Source organism: Anolis carolinensis, chromosome 4, assembly GCF_035594765.1.
Source record: "Anolis carolinensis isolate JA03-04 chromosome 4, rAnoCar3.1.pri, whole genome shotgun sequence".
NCBI classification, from domain to species: Eukaryota; Metazoa; Chordata; class Lepidosauria; order Squamata; family Dactyloidae; genus Anolis; species Anolis carolinensis.
Genome location: NC_085844.1, coordinates 242,127,193 through 242,147,310, shown reverse-complemented (window position 1 = coordinate 242,147,310; position 20,118 = coordinate 242,127,193). Strand labels below are relative to the sequence as shown.

Below are 20,118 nucleotides of genomic sequence, written 5' to 3'. Positions count from 1 at the left end.
TTCCCAACTTTTTCTAATGTCACCTATTTTGAGTTGGGATATTGTGATTTGCAATCTTCCAACAACCTCTAGAGTGCTGACCTAATTGGAGGTCAGCTGTGACCAACAGTGCTGCAGAATTCAGAGAGGCAAGAATGGAGGGCTTAAGAGAGAAATGTGCCAGGAGGAAGGCGCATCAAGCCAACCCTGACTGAGACCTCCTTCCGTCTGGAAACTGATGTCTTCATTGCGGAAGAACATGCGGATGAAGAATAGGTCTCCATGGCCACCTCCACATCCACCTCCAAAACACTACACTTGGAGGACCATCATCCTCGAGCTACGAGGGATTGCCTAAGGAAGGAAGGAAGGAAGGAAGGAAGGAAGGAAGGAAGGAAGGAAGGAAGGAAGGAAGGAAGGAAGGAAGGAAGGTGTGGTCTGACCAAGGCAGAATAGAGGGGTAGCCTGACTTTCCTGGATCTAGACATTATACTCCTGTTTATGCAGGCCAAAATCCCATTGGCTTTTTAAGCTGCTGCATGACATTGTCGGGTCATGTTTAATTTGTTATCCACGAGGACTCCAAGATCTTTTTCACATATACTGCTGTCAAGCCAAGCATCCCCCAGTCTGAGTATTTGTGTTTGTTTTTTTCTGCCTGAGTGGAATATCTTGCATTTGTCCCTGTTGAACTTCATTTTGTTAGTTTCGGCCCATCTCTCTAGTCTGTTAAGATCGTTTTGAATTCTGCTCCTGTCTTCTGGAGTATTGGCTATTCCTTCCAATTTGATGTTGCCCGCAAACTTGTAGAAGACTTGATGTCTTCCACAAAGTTAAAGATTAATGACTTCATCTACGTCATTAATAAAGATATTGAACAGAACTGGGCGCAGGATGGAACCCTGTTTATGGCACTCCACTCATCACTTCTTTCCAGGAAAGGGATAGATTTTTTTCTCAGAACCTTTCAGCCTTCCTTTTCTCTCCCAATCACATCTGCTCCATTTTTCCTTACCTCATTTGATCATTTCTTCATCACATTCATTGACATAATGGTTTTTCACAGACGAAAATCAGAATGTATAAACCCGAGCCACATCTATCCAAAAATCAGATATCAAGAGGGAAAAGTTATTAAGAAAGAAGAACATATAAAACTACAATTTTTAGCAGAGAATTGAAAAAGCATGGGGTCTGAAGAGACCCCAAGGGCCATCCAGTCCAACGGCATTCTGCTATGCAGGAAAACACAATCAAACTGCTCCCAAAAGGTGGACATCCAGCCTCTTTTAAAACCCTCCAGGGAAGATCTGCGAATTGCAGATCTAGTTTCTGCGGATTTGGAGAGAACATTGTACTAGGATATTGTTCTTGAAGCTGTTGTTTATACATGAGAAAAGGTAAGTTGCACATAACAATCTCTGAGAAAGTGCAACTCCTTAACACAGCACATATCCTGTCAGCAATTAAAATTGGTTATCTGACACTGGGTAAATCTATGCTAGAGCTCATGCAAGTCCTCAGTTATTAGGACTCTGGCAAATCAAATGCAGGCTTGCCACTAAAATTGACACTGTTCTGGCATGTAGTTGGTTTTCTAATATACCACTAGGATTTTAATTTATTTCTGCTCAGCTACCTTTGGAAATGCAAGAAAGCTAGGTCTGACATCTTTGGCAAGTTTGACATTAAATAAATGCATAATGCAGATGTGCGTGTGCATGTGTGTATAATGCGAAAATTATTCCCACCGGATTTCTCTTTTGCTTTTTTGGAAATGTCGCTCCAGTTGAAATTAATAATGACTTACGGCTGCACAGCAGAAATCTGTTACTAATAGAACGATAAATATTTACAGCTTGAAAGATTTAGAGTTATGAATGGCTTCATCTAGGCTTTCTTTTTCTCTCTCTCTGCATGGTCTATTGGCTTAACTGATATCTCTTTTTATTGTAGTACAAAATGGAATAACCCCTGTGTGGTTTAAAGCATGAAAAAATATTTTCACTGCGAGTAAATGTGGAAAATAACTGTAATTGGCTATTAACAAAGAAGTATAATGAAAAATTGCTACATTCTCTAAGGAAATCATACATCTCCCTTCGCCAGATTAGCTCTTTTTAAAGTACTTATTAAGTCTCTGTACAGAGAGGAAAGCAGGCTACTACTACTACTATTTCCTTAAGGATTAGATTATAACAAGAATACAAAAACATGACTATAACAAGAACAACTTGTACTGAGTAAAACAAACAAGGGGAAAAACTCCCCAGGATTGAAGAATACATTGGACTATACCTTTGGGTCTCTCTACAATTGGATTATTTGTTCTTTCCACCAAAGTTGCCAGCACCACAAAAGGCAATGGAAACCATTAGCAAGTTTCTGTGGTCCAGAAGATTTCTGGATCATACTCTTTTACCTTAACATTCTGGAAAGTGCAAATCCTCCAACTGTTTTAATTTGGAGGACAGCTCTCAGTGTATCCTCTGTTTCCATAAAATACAGCCATGGCAGTTAAAGTGGCATTGTAGTGATATACCTGTGCCCTCCACTTTTGTGGATTTAACTGTTGCAGATTAGATTATTTTTGGGTTTAATTAAATATGTTCTGTCTAGGAATCTCTAAGTCCCCTATAGATTCACACTAGAAGATCTAGAGATCCCTAGAGAGAGCATCTATCCAAGCATTTGTCCTCCAGCATGGCTAACATCTGGCAGACGTTCACCAGAGTTGAACAGGAGTACCAAGACTTTCCTAGAAATGTGTTCTCTCAGATTCTTTTTAAAGAAATGTGTTTAGAAAGGCCTCTTTTCCAACTTCCCTAACCCTTACAAAAGTACAATTCAGTGCAACTCTGTAGCAGCCCTTCACTTTGGAGCATTATGGGCAGTTAGATGGGCTCTGATTTGAACTGGTCCATTGTCCACATGGCCACATGCAGTTGTCATCCTTTCCCTGTGCAGTGCAGTGAAAAGTAGGTGAATCAGGGCCATGTCATGTCTGTCATCATGGCAGCCAGTTCAGAGTCTGGCACTTTTGCTGACTTCAGCACAATCTCCACTCCTTTTCCTTGGTTGTGCAGGTTTTTTTGGTGTTGTCAGCAAAGGTGTCCAGCAGCAATCAGGAGCTCTCTGGAACAAAGTGCCAGCTGCTGAGGTGACAAGGATAATAGTCAAGGATAATAGTCAAGTTAAGGATGACCGTCCAAAGGTGCCAAACCAGTTTTGGCCTGAACTCTTCTCCCAGTGCTATTTTAGGTTTGCTTAATCAGGGTTGGTTCAAAAAAGCAATGCTCCTGACTGCACTGTGATTATGGTGTATGTGTATAGTCACCTTAAGCTTTTCAGTTCAGTTCAGTTCAGTTCATAATGAGGTATACACTCCAGCTGTCCCAGTTTACAAGGACAGTCCTGATTAATCCTCGTCCCACTTTTTCCAGCTGCTTTTAAAATGACCTAGTTTCTATCTCCTCCCACTTTCCCCCTTTGTAGTCACTTACTACAATTACTACAGAGTTCAAAAAGAGTTTGCACTCAACTCAGCAGGGAAAAGAGGAGGATTTTCCTCTGCTTCTCTGAAGATTTAGGCAAAGGCAAGCTGCTGCAAGTCTCCTAACTTGTGAGTTCTTCCTTTTGACATCTTGACCACACTCTGATGTTGCTGGGCCATACGCATCCCTTTGTTATTATCTATGGAATATTGAATGGTAAGTACAATAGAGTCTCACTTATGCAACACTAGCTGTGCCCGACCACGCGTTGCTGTGGCTGATGGGAATCATTTGTTGACCAGGTGGAATAGCAGTGAATAGCCTTGCAGCCTTAAAGTCTGGGTGTTTTCTGCTTACGTGAATCCTTGTTTGGTGAGCTAGAATACAATGGAATAGTTTTGCTGGTTGGAAGGCTGGGTAGTTGTGTTGTAGGGAAATGGTTTTTTAGCCAATTTGAATTGCACTGAATAGCCTCGCTGTTTGAAAGACTGACTGCTTTCTACATAGGGGCACCCTTTCTTGGGTAGGTTGAATGAGACGGAGTAGCCTCATGGCTTGAAACCCTGAGGGTGTACTATCAAGGGGAAATCTTGCTTGGTTAGGTTGAACAGCAGTGAATAGCCTTGCTGTTTGCAAGCCTGGTTGCTTCCTGCCTGGGGGAATCCTTTGTTGGGAGGTGTTAGCTGGCCCTGGTTGTTTCCTGTCTGGTATTCCTATTTTCAGAGTGTTGTTATTTATTTAATGTCCTGATTTTAGAGATTATATTGTTTTGTATTATTACACCACAGTAATTTTAGTTATTATATTTGTTGCCTGAGAGTACAGGCAGGGGGGCTCCTCTTTCCAATCCCTGGAAGAGAGACAGAGGCCCAGGCAGCTGAGGCTGGGAAGGTAGGGCCCTCCTCTGAAGAGGGGAAAAGGGGAGGGACGGGGGTGCAAGGAGGCAAGGCCCTGCTCCTGGGTGGCCCTGCCTAGGCCTTCATGGCCTTCGGCCGCCATTTGACTCTCCAGGCCCGGCCCATGTGCGAGGGCTGGGCCCTCGCCGGCTGTTTAGGGTCTGCAGGACACGGCGGGGGGAGGGGGCTCTTTCCGGCCTTGCTGCCACCCCTGTCTCCGCCTCTGCAGGCCTCCATTTCAAACAAAACAAACAAACAAACAAACAAAAACAAAAACATTGCGGCCTCGCGGCCTCCCTCCTTGGGGCCACGGCACTTCCCGGCCTTGAGGCCACCCCTTCAGGCCTCTATCTCAAAGAAAATAAATAGTTAAAACAAAATAAACCTTGCGGCCTCCTTGCAACCTGGCGGGAGGTGGAGGTGGGTCTTCGGGCAGGGCCGGCTGGAGAAAATTGAAAATATAAAGCGGGTGGGGAAAATTGCGCCCCCCCCGCCGGCGCCGTGGGAGGCGTGGCCATGTGCCGTGGGAGGCACATGGCCACGCCTCCCACGGTGCCGGCGGGCCCTGCCTCCCGCTCTCTGGCCTCACGTGGCCTCCATGTTGGGCCGGCCTTGTCTTCGGGGGGGGGGGGGGAAGCTTCAGGCATCGCCTCTCTCGTGGCCGGGATCACCCTGAGGCCTGGTTTGGGGGGGGGGCAGTGGGCCCGCCTTTTTTGGAATGCCCCCCCCCCCGCCTTCGGCTCTGCAGGCCTCAACATCCAAAGCCCGAGAGCTCTAGTTCTGTAGAATTGGGAAATGAAGTATTAAGTTTTAACTTCATCAACAAATTACACATCTTAGGATTTTGTAAAGTGAAAATTAAAGTGCTTTAATTCTGTAGTTGTGAGGGGTACATCCAAGAACAAATTATGAAAATCTTTTCATAATCTCAGTTTCATTTCTCTGAATCAAACTTAGTATCTTGGAATGGGGAACTTGTCACATGGCTAAATGATTCAGTTATAGAAAACTGCAAAAGACTAGGGAACATCCTTTCCCTTTAGAAAATTGCTTTAATTTGATACTTGAAACATTACTGTCTATTCACTGAAACCCGCTAAGCTCCCAGTCATTAAAAAGCAACCAGCAGGACCAATCCAAGCAACCAGGAATTGCCACAGCGAAGGTGAACCTCCTGTCCTCTTCTCTTTGAAAGAGAATGGCTTTAAAAATGTTTGAAATATATTAATTGAACCAGTTACTCTCAGGATAATGTCAGTTGCTATTGCATAATGCACCATTGGCTGGGTTTTTCTTTGGCGCCTTTAATGCCTTGAGTTTTGCATAATGTGCACATCAGGTCACTACACCATAGAACTGATGTGAGAAAATTGTTCTCTCTCTCAAGTCAATTGCATGGTGAGAAATTCACAGGTGAGTAGAGTTATAAAGAAACTTTTAAAGATGATATTCACAAGAATGTTCAGGATAAAACTGAAGTAAGTAATGGATCACTCTACCATCGCCTCCAACATTTCACTGGGATACATATGACCAAGCAAACACATAAAGTTCTTAATAAGGAAGAGCACACAAGCTAGGAATGCCTGTAGCAGGTTGCTTTTCTCTGAGCCAGCTGAGAAAATGCAGGTTCTGCTAGGTCAAATATGCTGCACACCTTTGCACTTTGATTTCAGTTTGCAGAGATGCACACTTATCCTCCTCCATGGGTGAGACCACGCTGAGACCTGAGATCATCTGAATCCACTTGGACTTATTCTTCTCCAGGTAGCTGATGTTGGTTAGACCTAAGTCTACTGGTCCTATATGAGTGTGGTAGCTCAAATGGAAGGACAGGTCTTTTTGCTGTGCAACACTCAGCGCTAAACAAACCTCTGTGTAGTTCTTGGTTGTAACTCCTTGGTAGATGATGGAGATGATGGAGCCAATATGGTATAATTTGGACAAGAACTCCCCACCACAGACATTCTGCTTATGATTCCATCAGGGAAAATCAAGACAGTTAAAGTGAAATCAAATTGTTATGAGTGTGCAGTGTGGATTCTGATACCAAGGACTTTACAGCTGTGTTAGCTTAGGTAATGGATATTTAACATATTGAGCACCTTTGATATAGCAGAATATAGCAGATATGAGTTCAGAAGCATAATTGCACCAGTTTATCAATCTACGGTCCCGCGAACAGGCTTTCTCATAACCATGCCTTCCTGCACAGCTGTGGTTCATACTGAAGTGGAAGGGAGCATTCACACTACAGTAGTTAGTGGAAATGTAATGAGATGGGATAGGGAGCTATTAATGGGATTTACCCATCAATAGCTAGGGATGGAGAACCAATAGAAGGATGCACACTGCATTGCGTTATAGGAATTTTCAACAAAGCTAATAGTCCAGTTCCAATGCTAGTTTGCCTGCCTCATGTGATAAACTAGAAAGAAGGTGTTATGTCTTCGAAATAATGAGAAAGAATACACTTAAAAAAGACCTCAAAACCCCCCAGGAACTTCCACTGCACAACATGGAGTAAAACTAGTTAATCTGGTTTTATCCCATGATTGGAGAAGTTGAGGAATGCTCTGGAATGTTAGTGTGGATGGTTGGACCAGCTCTAATCTGAACTGGTCAGATTTAGTGGCTCATGTAGATGAGCCCCCCTAGTCCTAATCCAACACTCAAACCTCTATATCTGTCTAGCTGTTTTGCACCCACTAGAAAACAAGCAGTTCTATTTTTTAAATTCTTGGTGGAGACATTGATGGCACACTGTATGTCACAATGACAACAGAGAATAGGGCAAAATATATTAAGTGCTGTTCTACCAAGCTTTCTTAGCAGTTCACAGTGAGACATTTGAGGCAAGTTACTGGAAAAAACCCTGGTTTCATGACATGTAAAATTGTGCCGCCTCCAGCTGTTTAATACAGAAGTTAATTTGCATTCATAGTTTCCAATACAAGCAGTTTGCTGTCATATCTAACCATAACTGGGCAGTCCTTCTGTTGTTAAGTTCCCTGTTGCATTACTCTTTCTTTTTTCAGTGAGATGTTTTGAACTTGGATTTATTGATGGTCATAAGTTCAAAACTGAGCTGTTTCCCCTACTCTTGAGAGACAGCTTAGTCATCCCCAGAACAGCAGCAGCTTCAACCTTCCCAAATTCATCAGCCTTTTGCTTCTGAATAGTATTTCCCATATTGACTATATAAATAATCATTTCAGCTCAATTTTAAAGTAATTCTATTCTGGAGACCCCTGGTGTGTATGTGTGGCCTGCCTGAAAACCCCATGCTGCCAGCTGTCAAAACAGCAGATGTTATAGAGGCGAGGAGGTTCCTTGGAAACTGTCTTTTCTCATGAGACTTCTGCAAGTATCCCTCTGTCATAGTTTTCACCCCATTGGGATAGAATCATAGAATCATAGAATAGTAGAGTTGGAAGAGACCTCATGGGCCATCCAGTCCAACCCCCTGCCAAGAAGCAGGAAATCGCATTCAAAGCACCCCCGACAGATGGCCATCCAGCCTCTGCTTAAAAGCCTCCAAAGAAGGAGCCTCCATCATAGTCCGGAGCAGAGAGTTCCACTGTCGAACAGCTCTCACAGTGAGGAAGTTCTTCCTGATGTTCAGGTGGAATCTCCTTTCCTGTAGTTTGAAGCCGTTGTTCCGCGTCCTAGTCTGCAGGGCAGCAGAAAACAAGCTTGCTCCCTCCTCCCTATGACTTCCCCTCACATATTTGTACATGGCCCTCATCATGTCTCTTCTCAGCCTTCTCTTCTGCAGGCTAAACATGCCTCTTTAAGCCGCTCCTCATAGGGTTTGTTCTCCAGACCCTTGATCATTTTAGTCACCCTCCTCTGGATTCTTTCCAGCTTGTCAACATCTCCCTTCAACTGTGGTGCCCAGAATTGGACACAGTATTCCAGGTGTGGACTGACCAAGGCAGAATAGAGGGGTAGGATGACTTCCGTGGATCTAGATACTATACCTCTATTGATGCAGGCCAGAATCCCGTTGGCTTTTTTAGCAGCCGCATCACATTGTTGGCTCATGTTTAACTTGTTGTCCACGAGGACTCCCAGATCTTTTTCACACGTACTGCTGTCGAGCCAGGCATCGTCCCCCATTCTGTATCTTTGATTTCCATTTTTTCTGCCGAAGTGAAGTATCTTGCATTTGTCCCTGTTGAACTTCATTTTGTTAGTTTCGGCCCATCTCGCTAACCTGTTAAGATCGTTTTGGATTCTGCTCCTGTCTTCTGGAGTGTTGGCTATCCCTCCCAGTTTGGTGTCGTCTGTAAACTTGATGATTGTGCCTTCTAACCCTTCGTCTAAGTCATTAATAAAGATGTTGAACAGAACCGTGCCCTGTGGCACTCCACTCGTGACTTCTTTCCAAGATGAAGATGACGCATTGGTGAGCACCCTTTGGGTTCGTTCGCTTAGCCAATTACAGATCCACCTAACCGTAGTTTTGTCTAGCCCACATTTTACTAGTTTGTTTGCCAGAAGGTCGTGGGGGACTTTGTCAAAGGCCTTACTGAAATCCAGGTACGCTACATCCACGGCATTCCCTGTATCGACCCAACTCATAACTCTGTCAAAAAAAGAGATCAGATTATTCTGGCATGACTTGTTTTTGGTAAATCCATGTTGACTGCATTTGTTTCTAAATGTTCACAGACCACTTCCTTAATGATCTTTTCCAGAATCTTGCCTGGTGTCGACGTGAGGCTGACCGGACTGTAATTGTTTGGGTCATTCTTTTTTCCCTTCTTGAAGATGGGGACCACATTCGCCCTCCTCCAATCTTCTGGGACTTCTCCCGTTCTCCAAGAGCTCTCGAAGATAATTGCCAGTGGTTCTGACATAACCTCAGCTAGTTCCTTCAATACTATTGGATGTTTCTGATCTGGCCCTGGGGACTTGAATTCGTTTAGAGAGGCCAGGTGTTCCTGGACAACTTGCTTCCCTGTTTGGGGTTGGATTTCCCCTAATCCTTCGAACAGAGTAATGGGTGTTTATTTGAGTCTGGGCAGTGGTGTATTACCATATTTAACACCACAATGTTTATAACACCCCCGGAACAAAATTATTTTCAATAACCGTCTTGACATGAATAATAACCTAGTGGTCCTGCTGCATCCACAAGGGTTCTGTTCTGACCATCACAGATATGTAAAAATGTGAATGATCATGGCCCATATGATTAAATAGCAGTGACATGAAGTACAGCAGTGGTTCTCAACCTGGGGCCTCCAGATGTTTTTGGCCTTCAACTCCCAGAAATCCTAACAGCTGGTAAACTGGCTGGGATTTCTGGGAGTGGTAAGCCAAAAACATCTGGGGACTCCAGGTTGAGAACCACTGAAATACAGGCTGCAGCATATTCATGTTGCAGTCATTTACAGTCATCCCTCTGCATTTGCAATTTTGACTTTTGCGGATTTGATTATTCACAGATTTGATTAAAATGTTCTCTCTAGGAATTTCTACGTTCTCCAGTGTGACTCTACAATCAACTTTTCCCAGTCCTGTTGGAAGACCTAGCGATTTCTAGAGAAAACACCCATTGAGGAATCTCTAAGTGCTCCAATGTGAGTTTTATTTGCAGTTTCCCCCTTTCATGGCAGTCCTGTGCCCCTAGCCCCAGCTAATGTGGAACAGTGAGTATAAATAGTTTTTATTTTAGTATGAACTAGGCTTGTGCAAGCTGGGAAAACTGCAATCTGTTTCGGTGTGCCAGATTTTGGTGGAGTCCTGATCAGTTTTGGGGAACTTCTCGAAAAGAAAAGCTGTTTCTACTCTAGAGGAGACAGGCACTATAGGCGCACGCCACTCTCTCTCTGCAGCACACAGCTTTCCATTATTTTAAGGAGGCTTCCCCACTTCCCAGAGAAGGAAGAGTGATGACCTGGAGCTATCCAATCCTGGGCTTCCTTTAAAAAGCTCTATTTTCTCTTGATTTGCAGGTGGTGCCTTTTCTCATCTCACCTTCAATTTCCTTTCTGTTTAGATTTAATACTGTTTAGCTTACTAGTAGTTAAAGCTGTCCCTACTTTAGAGGACATAGGCACTATAGGCGCACACCACTTTCTCTCTGCAGCACGCAGCTTTCCATTATTTTAAGGAGACTTCTCCACTTCCTAGGGAAGGAAAAGTGATGGCTTCCTTTAAAAAGCCCTCTCTTTTTTCTTGATTTGCAGGTGGTGCCTTTTTTCCCCTCAAACTTTTCCTTCTAGCGGCTGCCTCCCTCCTGGACTCCCCTTGTAACCGAATGCACCCAGTTTTTGACAACCACTGTTCTGTTGTTGCCAAAACAAACAAACAAACAAACAAACAAAAAACATGAAGACTGAGCTCTTGCTGTTACGGCCATCTGAACAAAGCAAACAAGCCAGATCAGCCGAAGGGAACCGTCCAATCTGAATCCGTGCACAAGGCTAGTATGAACTTTTGCAACTGAAGAAGTGGGTTGAAATTCACAAGCGTTGGTGCTGAAATATAAACCAATTAGTCTTCAAGAGGCAACCTGATTCCTTTATTCCCCCCTGCAACAGGCTGGGAGGTCTACTTCTATGAGGATGAACACTTTTCATTTTCAAAAGAAAGCTGCATCAACAGCTGACCTCCTTCCTTCTTTGTTGCTTTACTGAAGGAAATTCAAAGGGAAAGGAGGGAGGAGAGGAGAGGAGAGGAGATAGGCAAAATGTCTCTTGTCCAGCTCATGTTCCACAGAGCCATTTCCTTCACCCAGGCAATAAAGGCCAGGCTACCTCTATGCAGATACCCCCACTGATTGACTTTGCAAACTTCATGGCTATTCAAATGCTAATTCAAGCTTGCTAATTGCAACATTCACATTTGCTTTAAATAGACAAGAGTTCTTTCTCTCACCCTGGACATTCCACACACCACTTGCCTTACTGCCAACAGAACCTTTGGAGATGCCAGCCACAGAAGCAGGTGAAACGTCAGGAGAGAATGCTGCTGGAACATGGCCATATAACCCGAAAAACTCATAGCAACCCAGTCAAACAATACCTGGAGGACCACCAGCATAGATCATTTGTTCTCCTGTCTTTGCTTTCCTCACAATAGCCTTATGGGATAGAAACAGTTGAGAAAAAATGGCTGCTCATCCAGTGAGTTTCATGTTTCAGTCGAGACAAGGACATGGATTTCCCAAGTTCCAGCCCTACTGTTATATCGCACTAGCTCTTCCAGTGAGATTTGTGGGGCGATTTGAGCAAAGAGGAAATTTAAACCACTTTGTGGGGAATTTGGGAGAACTATGTTCTGCTCCTGACTGGAAAAGTCTATTTCATCATTAACACTCCTATTATAAAGCTATCAGTTCCTTTCAATATCTTCTTGTCTTTGGCTTCTCTTTCCAATCCTCTAAATTGTCAAGAATAATTCTGCTTTGCTCGAAGGCAGCTTTCCCCTTCATTTTGTATATTGTGCCATGTGCTGAGCTGCTATTTTAAATTGAAGTCTCTATCCCATGGTCTGATTTCCCTTCTTCAGTTATTTCGAGGCGTTCCTTTTAATTAGTCCTGTCATCTGCGCAGGGAAGGAAACTTCCTTGCACTTTACACTCAGCATTCAGTTGCCATGCCAATACAGTGAGATGGTTCTCACCCTAAAAGCTGTTATTTTCCACTTCCCCTGGCTCCAGGCCAGAGCCCTATAGAATGCAAATTCTTCATTTGGCTTCACTACTGCCTTTTATGCAGGATCATTGGCCCCATGAACTTCCGTATGAAGTAATCTGGAAAAAAACATACCCTATCAGAATTTCTTATGGCTGATCTTTACTTATTTAGGTGATCCCTCATTATCGGAGGATGATGGTCCTCCAAGTGTAGTGTCTTGACAGCGGATACGTAGGTGACTGTAGAGCCCTATTCTTCACCCGCATGTTCTTCTGCAGGAGCCCGGTGGCAAAGTGTGTTAAAGCACTGAGCTGCTGAACTTGCAGACCGAAAGGTCCCAGGTTCAAATCCCGGGAGTGGTGTGAGTGCCCGCTGTTGCTCCAGCTTCTGCCAACCTAGTAGTTCGAAAACATGCCAATGTGAGTAGATCAATAGGTACCACTCTGGCGGGAAGGTAATGGCGCTCCATGCAGTCATGCCAGCCACATGACCTTGGAGGTGTCTACGGACAACGCCGGCTCTTCGGCTTAGAAATGGAGATGAGCACCAACCCCCAGACTCAGACATGACTGGACTTAAAGTCAGGGGAAACATTTACCTATGTTCTTCTGCAGTGAGGGCATCGGATTCCAGATGGAAGGTGGTCCCAGTCAGGGTTGGCTTGATGCGCCTTCCTCTTGTACTGTTTCTCCCTTTCGCTCTCCATTCATGCTGGCTTCCCAGTTCTTGTCTATGCCACAGTTTTTAAGGTTAGCGTTAAGCCCATCTTTAAATCTCTTTCCCTGTCCACCAACATTACATTTCCCGTTCTTGAGTTGGGAGTAGAGTAACTGCTTTGTCCTTCGCCTATGTCTGATCTACATTGTAGAATTAATGCACTTTGATGTCACTTTTGACTATCGTGGTTTAATGCTATAGAATCTTAGGAGTTATAGTTTTACAAGGTCTTTAGCTTCCTCTGGCAAAGACTGCTGGTCCCTCACCAAACTATACTTCCATGAGAATGATTTCCCTGCAGTTCATATCAGCAGCTTTGAGTCAGTCTGGCTAGGATAGGGTCATAATTCAAAGAAGCAACAAGTAATTTTAGCCATTTTTTCCTCTCTATTGCAAGGAAATTTTCAAAAACTACATTTTCCGGAGACTATTACCAGTTTAGAACTTTGAGTTGCTGTGAGTTTTCAGGGCTGTCTGTGTCAGCGGGGATGATGGGTAGCGGGGATGATGAGTGAGATCCAAAAAATTCACCATCCCGGTTCACCTCCTTCTCTCCAGACTGTTTTCCCGTGTGAAAAACAGCACTGGATAAACTCACTCCAGCAGACGAAGTCCAACTGTTGATTAAACTTTATTTACATGATCTATATACAAATAGAGTCAATTCAGTCCTTTCCTCCATGAGTGCTTGCCGAAAGCACCCATGCACACACACAGCACATTGCTCATCGCTGTTCTCTGTTCTACACAGGAAAACTAACTCCCCTGCATTCCACAGGAACCAAGATAGTAAGTCCCGGTCAAAACACACTTGACCCCATTGGTCCTGTGATACATCAATCATAGCAGACTCTCATTAACTCCATAATTGCTGAATCCAGATTGATTTTAACATTTCACAATACACAATACCCTGACAGTCTGGCCATGCTCCAGAAGCATTTTCTCCTGATGTTTTGTTTTGCCCACATCTATGGCAGGCATCCTCAGAGATTTTGAGGTCTGTTGGAAACTATGCAAGTGTGGTTTATATATCAGTTCAATGCTTAGGGTGGGAGAAAAAACTCTTGTATGCTTGAGGCAAGTGTGAATGTTGCAATTAGCCACCTTGATTGGCATTGAATGGCCTTTCAGCTTCAAAGCCTGGCTGCTTCCTGCCTGGAGAAATCCTTAGCTGGGAGGTGTTAGCTGGCCCTGATTGTTTCATGCCTGGAATTCCTCTGTTGTTCTTTATTTACTGTCCTGGTTTTGATTAATTCAACCAGAGAGGTCAGCCATAGCAGAGCACTTGATGAACCAACCCGGACACAGCATATTATTGGAGAACACAGAAATGCTGGACCACTCCAACAACAACTACAGTAGAGTCTCACTTATCCAACACTCACTTATCCAACGTTCTGGATTATCCAACGCATTTTTGTAGTCAATGTTTTCAAAATATCGTGATATTTTGGTGCTAAACTCATAAATACAGTAATTACTACATAGCATTACTGCGTATTGAACTACTTTTTCTGCCAAATTTGTTGTCTAACATGATGTTTTGGTGCTTCATTTGTAAAATCATAACCTAATTTGATGTTTAATAGGCTTTTCCTTAATGCCTCCTTATTATCCAACATATTCGCTTATCCAACATTCTACTGGCCCGTTTATGTTGGATAAGTGAGACTCTACTGTATGTCAAACTACACAGAGAAGCCATTGAAATCCACAAGCATGTGGATAATTTCAACAGAAAGGAGGAAACCATGAAAATGAACAAAATCTGGCTACCAGCATTAAAAAAAACTCTAAAATTAGGACATTACATAAAGAACAACTCACAGTAAATAAACGCACAGCAACTCAATTCATTTTCAACCTACGTGTCTCATTCAGCTGTGAAAATATCAACTGCTAAATAATGGATTCCCTATAAACTTATTTGTTTACATCCATTTTTCTACCTGTCTGAAATTTGGCTGGGTCAATCCCCTCTTTTGGGTTCATCACATCAAAATCTGAGGCAAGTGTGATTTTTTAAAAAAAAATCCCTATAGCTCTTTTGATTTCCAACATAACACAGCGTGAAAGAACTGGAGATTTCGATTTTCAAATCCTCTTTGGGTTTGATGTCCATACTGAATTGGTCCCAGTTAAATCAGCCTTCAGACTAGATGCGCACAGACTCATTTTCATGTCAGCTTCTGAGAAAGGCTTGCAATATCTCTGGGAGACAGATGTGGCCATAAAAATTTCAGCAGTAATGATCTTTTTGCTTTTCGCTGAGCAATGTAAGAGGTAACAACAGGTGTCCTTGTGGTGGAAAGAATGATGTATTTCCATTGCCCAATTTTATAGAAATTACTGGAGTGCATTCCCAGCCAACTTTTCAGTCCTCAAGGCCAACTTGAAGAATGGGATGTCATACAGACATCATGAGGCTGGGATTCAAGCAAAAAAAGAGTGAGGTGGATAATGAAAAGTACTCATTGCCAGTATTTGCACCTGAGCCCATACGTTTCCATCCCTTCAGGCATCTGGTCCCCATTCTGGATTTGATTTTCTGAAACATTCACTTAGAAAGCATTGACTAGCTATACATATTTTTCTCCTCAACTATCTATAGTGGCCCCTAGGACCAGGCGGATGGGATTTAGCATCCCTGTCAGCATCCTTGGCTTTGAATATGAGGGAAAGCTTTTAGGGAGTTGTTGTTTGGTGAGGCTCCAGCACTCTTTGGCAGAGAAGTGTAAAAGCCTTGTAAAATTACAATCCCCTCAGTTCCATATCACTGAGCCATAGTAATTAGAGTGATGTGAAATTGCATTAGTTCCACAGTGTAGATGCACCCCAAGTGTGAGATACTTTTGAACTTTAAACTCAGTTTGCATCAACGGATGTGTAGCTTTCCCTTTCCTGAAACCAGCTTGCTGTAGGATCATAAATGGGTCTATTTGAAGCTGCATACTACAAGTGCTGAACCTGACTCAGAACGTAGAAGAAGACAGCAAATTACAGGAGCTACCTTCATAGACATGTCAGCAGCTTATGATACTGCAAATCATTGCCTCCTCCTGAGAAAAATGTATAATATTACAAAGGATTACCACCTCACCTGCTTCATAGAAAATCTGCTACAAAACAGGAGCTTTTTTGTTGATTTCCAGGGTCAAAGAAGCAGATAATAATAATAATAATAATAACAATAATAATAACAACAACTTTATTTGTATCCCGCCACCATCTCCCCCGGAGGGGACTCGGGGCGGCTCACAGAAATATCAAATACAAAACAATAACAATATACAATACATCAATAAACAATAACATGCGCCAATTGTAATATTTGCAAATTAACAAAAAAGAATAAAAACACTTATTAAAAACATAGAATTTAAAACCACTGAGATTGTAATAGTAGATTAGCAAAGTGCACATCATAGGTTGTAAACTCAAAACATAAAGTGCTACAGATTCGTTTGATGACAAAAACAGAAGAATGGCCTGCCTCAGGGGAGTGTGCTTGCTCCATCAATGTTTAACATTTACACAAATGATCAGCCACTGCCAGAAGGGACAGAGAGTTTAATCTATGCTAACAATTGTGCCATCACCACTCAAGCAGGGAGCTTTGAAATGGTTGAACAGAAGCGCTCCGAAGCTTTAGGTGCTCTTACTGCCTATTACAGAGAAAACCAGCTGATTCCTAATCCATCTAAAACACAGACGTGTTTTTCATCTTAAGAACAAACAAGTATTTTGAGCTCTGAGGATTACCTGGGAAGGAATCCCACTGGAGCATTGCAGCACACTAAAACACCTGGGAGTCACTCTGGACTGTGCTCTGATTTATAAGAAGCACTGCTTGAATATCAAGCAAAATGTGGGTGCTAGGAATAATATCATACGAAAGCTGACTGGCACAACCTGGAGATCACAACCAGACACAGTGAAGACATCTGCCCTTGCACTTTGCTACTGTGCTGCTGAGTATGCATGCCCAGTTTGGAATACATGTACCATGTTAAAATAGTAGATGTGGCTGTTAATGAGACATGCTGCATTATCACAGGATGTCTGTGCCCAACACTGCTGCAGAAATTATACTGTTTAGCCAGTATTGCATCACCTGATATCCGCCGGGAAGTAGTAGCCAGCAATGAAAGGACCAAGGCAGTGACATCTCCAGTCCATCATCTGTTTGTATATCAGCCAGCATGCCAATGACTTAAATCAAGAAACAGCTTCTTAAGATCTACAGAGATACTCGCAGGAACACCTCAACAAGTCAGAGTCCAAAATGGTGGGTAAAAACCCGGAACCTCAATCAGTGGCTGATACCGGATGAGAGATTCTCTCCTGAGCACACAAAAGACTGGACACCTTGGAAGGCACTGAACAGACTGCTCTGGTACCAAGAATCTTAAGAAATGGGGTTATAAAGTGAAGGCCACAACATGCAGGTATGGAGAAGAACAAACCACAGACCACTTATTAGTCTGGACCCTGCCATATGCACAATGGAGGACCTTCTTACAGTGACACCAGAGGCACTTGAATTGGCCAGCTTCTCGTCAAAGTTTTTAACTTTGTGGTTTTTTATACATTATAATTGTATTCTCAATTTGCTTCTGACATGATAAATAAATAAGCCATTGATGTAAGCTGAGGACAAAGGGGAAAAGTGGAAGGGAGAAACAGCTGATAAACTGGGACAACAGAGGATCAAGCAAGACCGTCCCTGCTAAATTGGGACAGTTGGAACTTATAAGATAGGGATTGCAATCCAGATTAAAGAAATAAACCTAACTTCTCCAGTCGCTATGCATTTGCAGAAGACACTATGAGGCAGGGGCCCTCAAACGTTAAGCAGTGGGCTGGTTCAGGGTCCCTTGGACTGTTGGAGGACCAGACTATAGTTTGAAAAAAAAGATGAAATTATTTATTTTATTTTATTTATTTACAGTATTTATATTCCATCCTTCTCACCCCGAAGGGGACTCAGGGCGGATCACATTGTACACATATAAGGCAAACATTCAATGCCATATAACATAGAACAGAGACAGAGACAGACGCAGAGGCACTTTAAACCTTCTACCGTACAGCTTCCAGCTTCCTGAGAGTATGCTTGATTCCAGCCACAGGGGGAGCAGCTGCTTCATCATCCACTGTGACGGCAACTTCCTCATTCCAACGGCGGCTGGATGATTTTTATAGTGTCGTAAATTAACCTCCCCACATATAAATGGTACCTAAATTTCCTACTTGATAGATGCAACTATCTTTCAGGTTGCTTAGGTCAGCAACGAGCAGGGGCTATATTTTTATTTTTAATTGTCAGAGTGATTTATTGCAGCTGGCTGCTAACCAGCCTGCGCCACAGCCCGAATTTTCTGCAAACTGCATATATCTTATTTGTAGTGCAAAACTCCCCACAAAAGAACAATATAATATTTAAAATGAAGAACAATTGTAACCAATATAAACTTGCCAGTATTTTAATAAGACATGTGGGTCTGCTTTTGGCTGAAGAGATAGTCAAGTGAATTAGGATTGTTGTTGTGTGCATTCAAGTCGTTTCAGATTTAGGGCAACAGTCTAAAGTTTAGGATAGGGCTGGGTAACTGGCTTTGGAGGACCCACAGGCTTTATTTTGGTGACCCCTGCTCTGAGGAGACTGCTTGTTTCAGAAGAAACATCACCCCGGACTTCCACCCCATGGATCTTCTCTCATCTCTACTGGATTCAGCAGAAAGCCACTATTCTTCCCAGGGCTGGTGTCTCCAGAGCTGCCCTGCAGGGACACAATCCACACTTCTTGACTGAGAGTGAGGTGGCAGTTTTTCCACCAAAACAATTGGTGTGATAAACCCCTTTCAGGGCGAATATCAACATCTTTTCCTCTCTTTGCAAGTCCAGCTTCATTGGGTTGCCAATCCAAAAGAGAAAAGATGCAATGAAAGCTAAGGAGTGATAATAGTATTAAGAATGAGAACAACCCCTCCATTTTGTTGTGTGCCTTCAAGTAGTTTGCTAGTTTCTGACTTAGTGTCACTGAGGTGAACATTTCATGGGATTTTCTTAGCAAGATTTGTTCAAAGGAGGTCTGCCTTTGCCTTCCGTTGAGGCTGAGAGAGCGTGACTTGGCCTGGGCCACTCAGGCTGGGTTTACACTACCATATAATCCAGTTCAAAGCAGATAATCTGGATTTTGTATAGCAGGGTAGATCCAGCCTCAGTGCTTTTCATTGCTGAATGGAGATTTGAATCCTGTTCTCCAATCTGATGCTAAAACCAGAACACCATGCTGGCTAACAAAAGTAGGATCAAAGCTGAATATTAAACCAAAAATAATCAGCAGAGATGGTTTTTCACAGCTTTAAAGTATATAAAAAAGTTGAACTGCATTATATGGGTCTACACTGCAATATTTGGTTGTGTAGATCCACCCAAAGTCCACAGAAACTGGATTTCTCAATTTCTCTTACAGTCGTTTTTCTTACAATACACTGTCTTTGTTTGATGTCATTTCGCATAGAAATGTACACATCCCCTCTCAAATTGAAGGTAATTCAATGAACTGACATAAATAGAAGTATTGGAGTTTGTACTCCTATGTTGATAAGTAAGACTGGACTGTTAAACCTTTTAAAAGGCATTAAACAATTATGGTTTTTTCCACAAATGTTTTAATGTCTGCTGCGGTCGGAAGTCTAAGATCAGACCATTTTCATTAGAGATTATCCTGGGGAATAAGCCTATTGGACACATTGGTATTTATTTCTGAAAGGACATTTAGTCTTGCAGTATTAAACTTCCTTAAAAATATAATAACAGCTATTCTGTACATAATTTGTACCTGCTAAACTGACCTTTTCAAAAAAAAAATTCTTGCCGTGTGTGTTCAGCTTTACAAAGAGCAACTATAATGGCTCTTTGGCGTGATTAATGCGACCAACTTTATTTTATAATGTTTTCATGCAGTTAGGTACGTCTTAATTTGAAAAGTCATTTGAGAATGACGTCCTTTGTCCCTTTGTCCTCCTGATGGTGTGAGGCCTTTCTACTAAAATGCTAAAAGGCACAATAATTATCTTCCCCCTTCTTCCAGGTTCACCTGAACAACCCACTTCTCTGTTGTGTTTTCATCTCCTCACTGTTTTAAGAGCCCATCCACATTGTGGAATTAATGCAGTTTGACAGCACTTTAACTGCTATGGCTCAGTGCTATGGAATCATGGGTGTTGTAATTTTGTGAATAATCCTGAACCTTTGGAAGAGAGGACTAAAGACATTGTAAAACTGCAACTCTCAGGTTTTCATAGTATTGAGCCATGGCTGTTAAAGTGCTGTCAAATGGCATTAATTCTGCAGTGTAGATGCACTCAT

The 20,118-nt window shown here is 42.7% G+C and overlaps 1 long non-coding RNA gene across 1 annotated transcript; it reads left to right on the top strand.

Moving 5' to 3' along the window:
• Positions 1-3,335: 3,335 nt before the first annotated feature.
• Positions 3,336-17,350, top strand: LOC103278789 (uncharacterized). Its single transcript, XR_506331.3, has 3 exons — positions 3,336-3,689; positions 9,850-9,960; positions 10,570-17,350. It is a non-coding gene; the product is annotated as an uncharacterized LOC103278789 (long non-coding RNA).
• Positions 17,351-20,118: the final 2,768 nt, after the last annotated feature.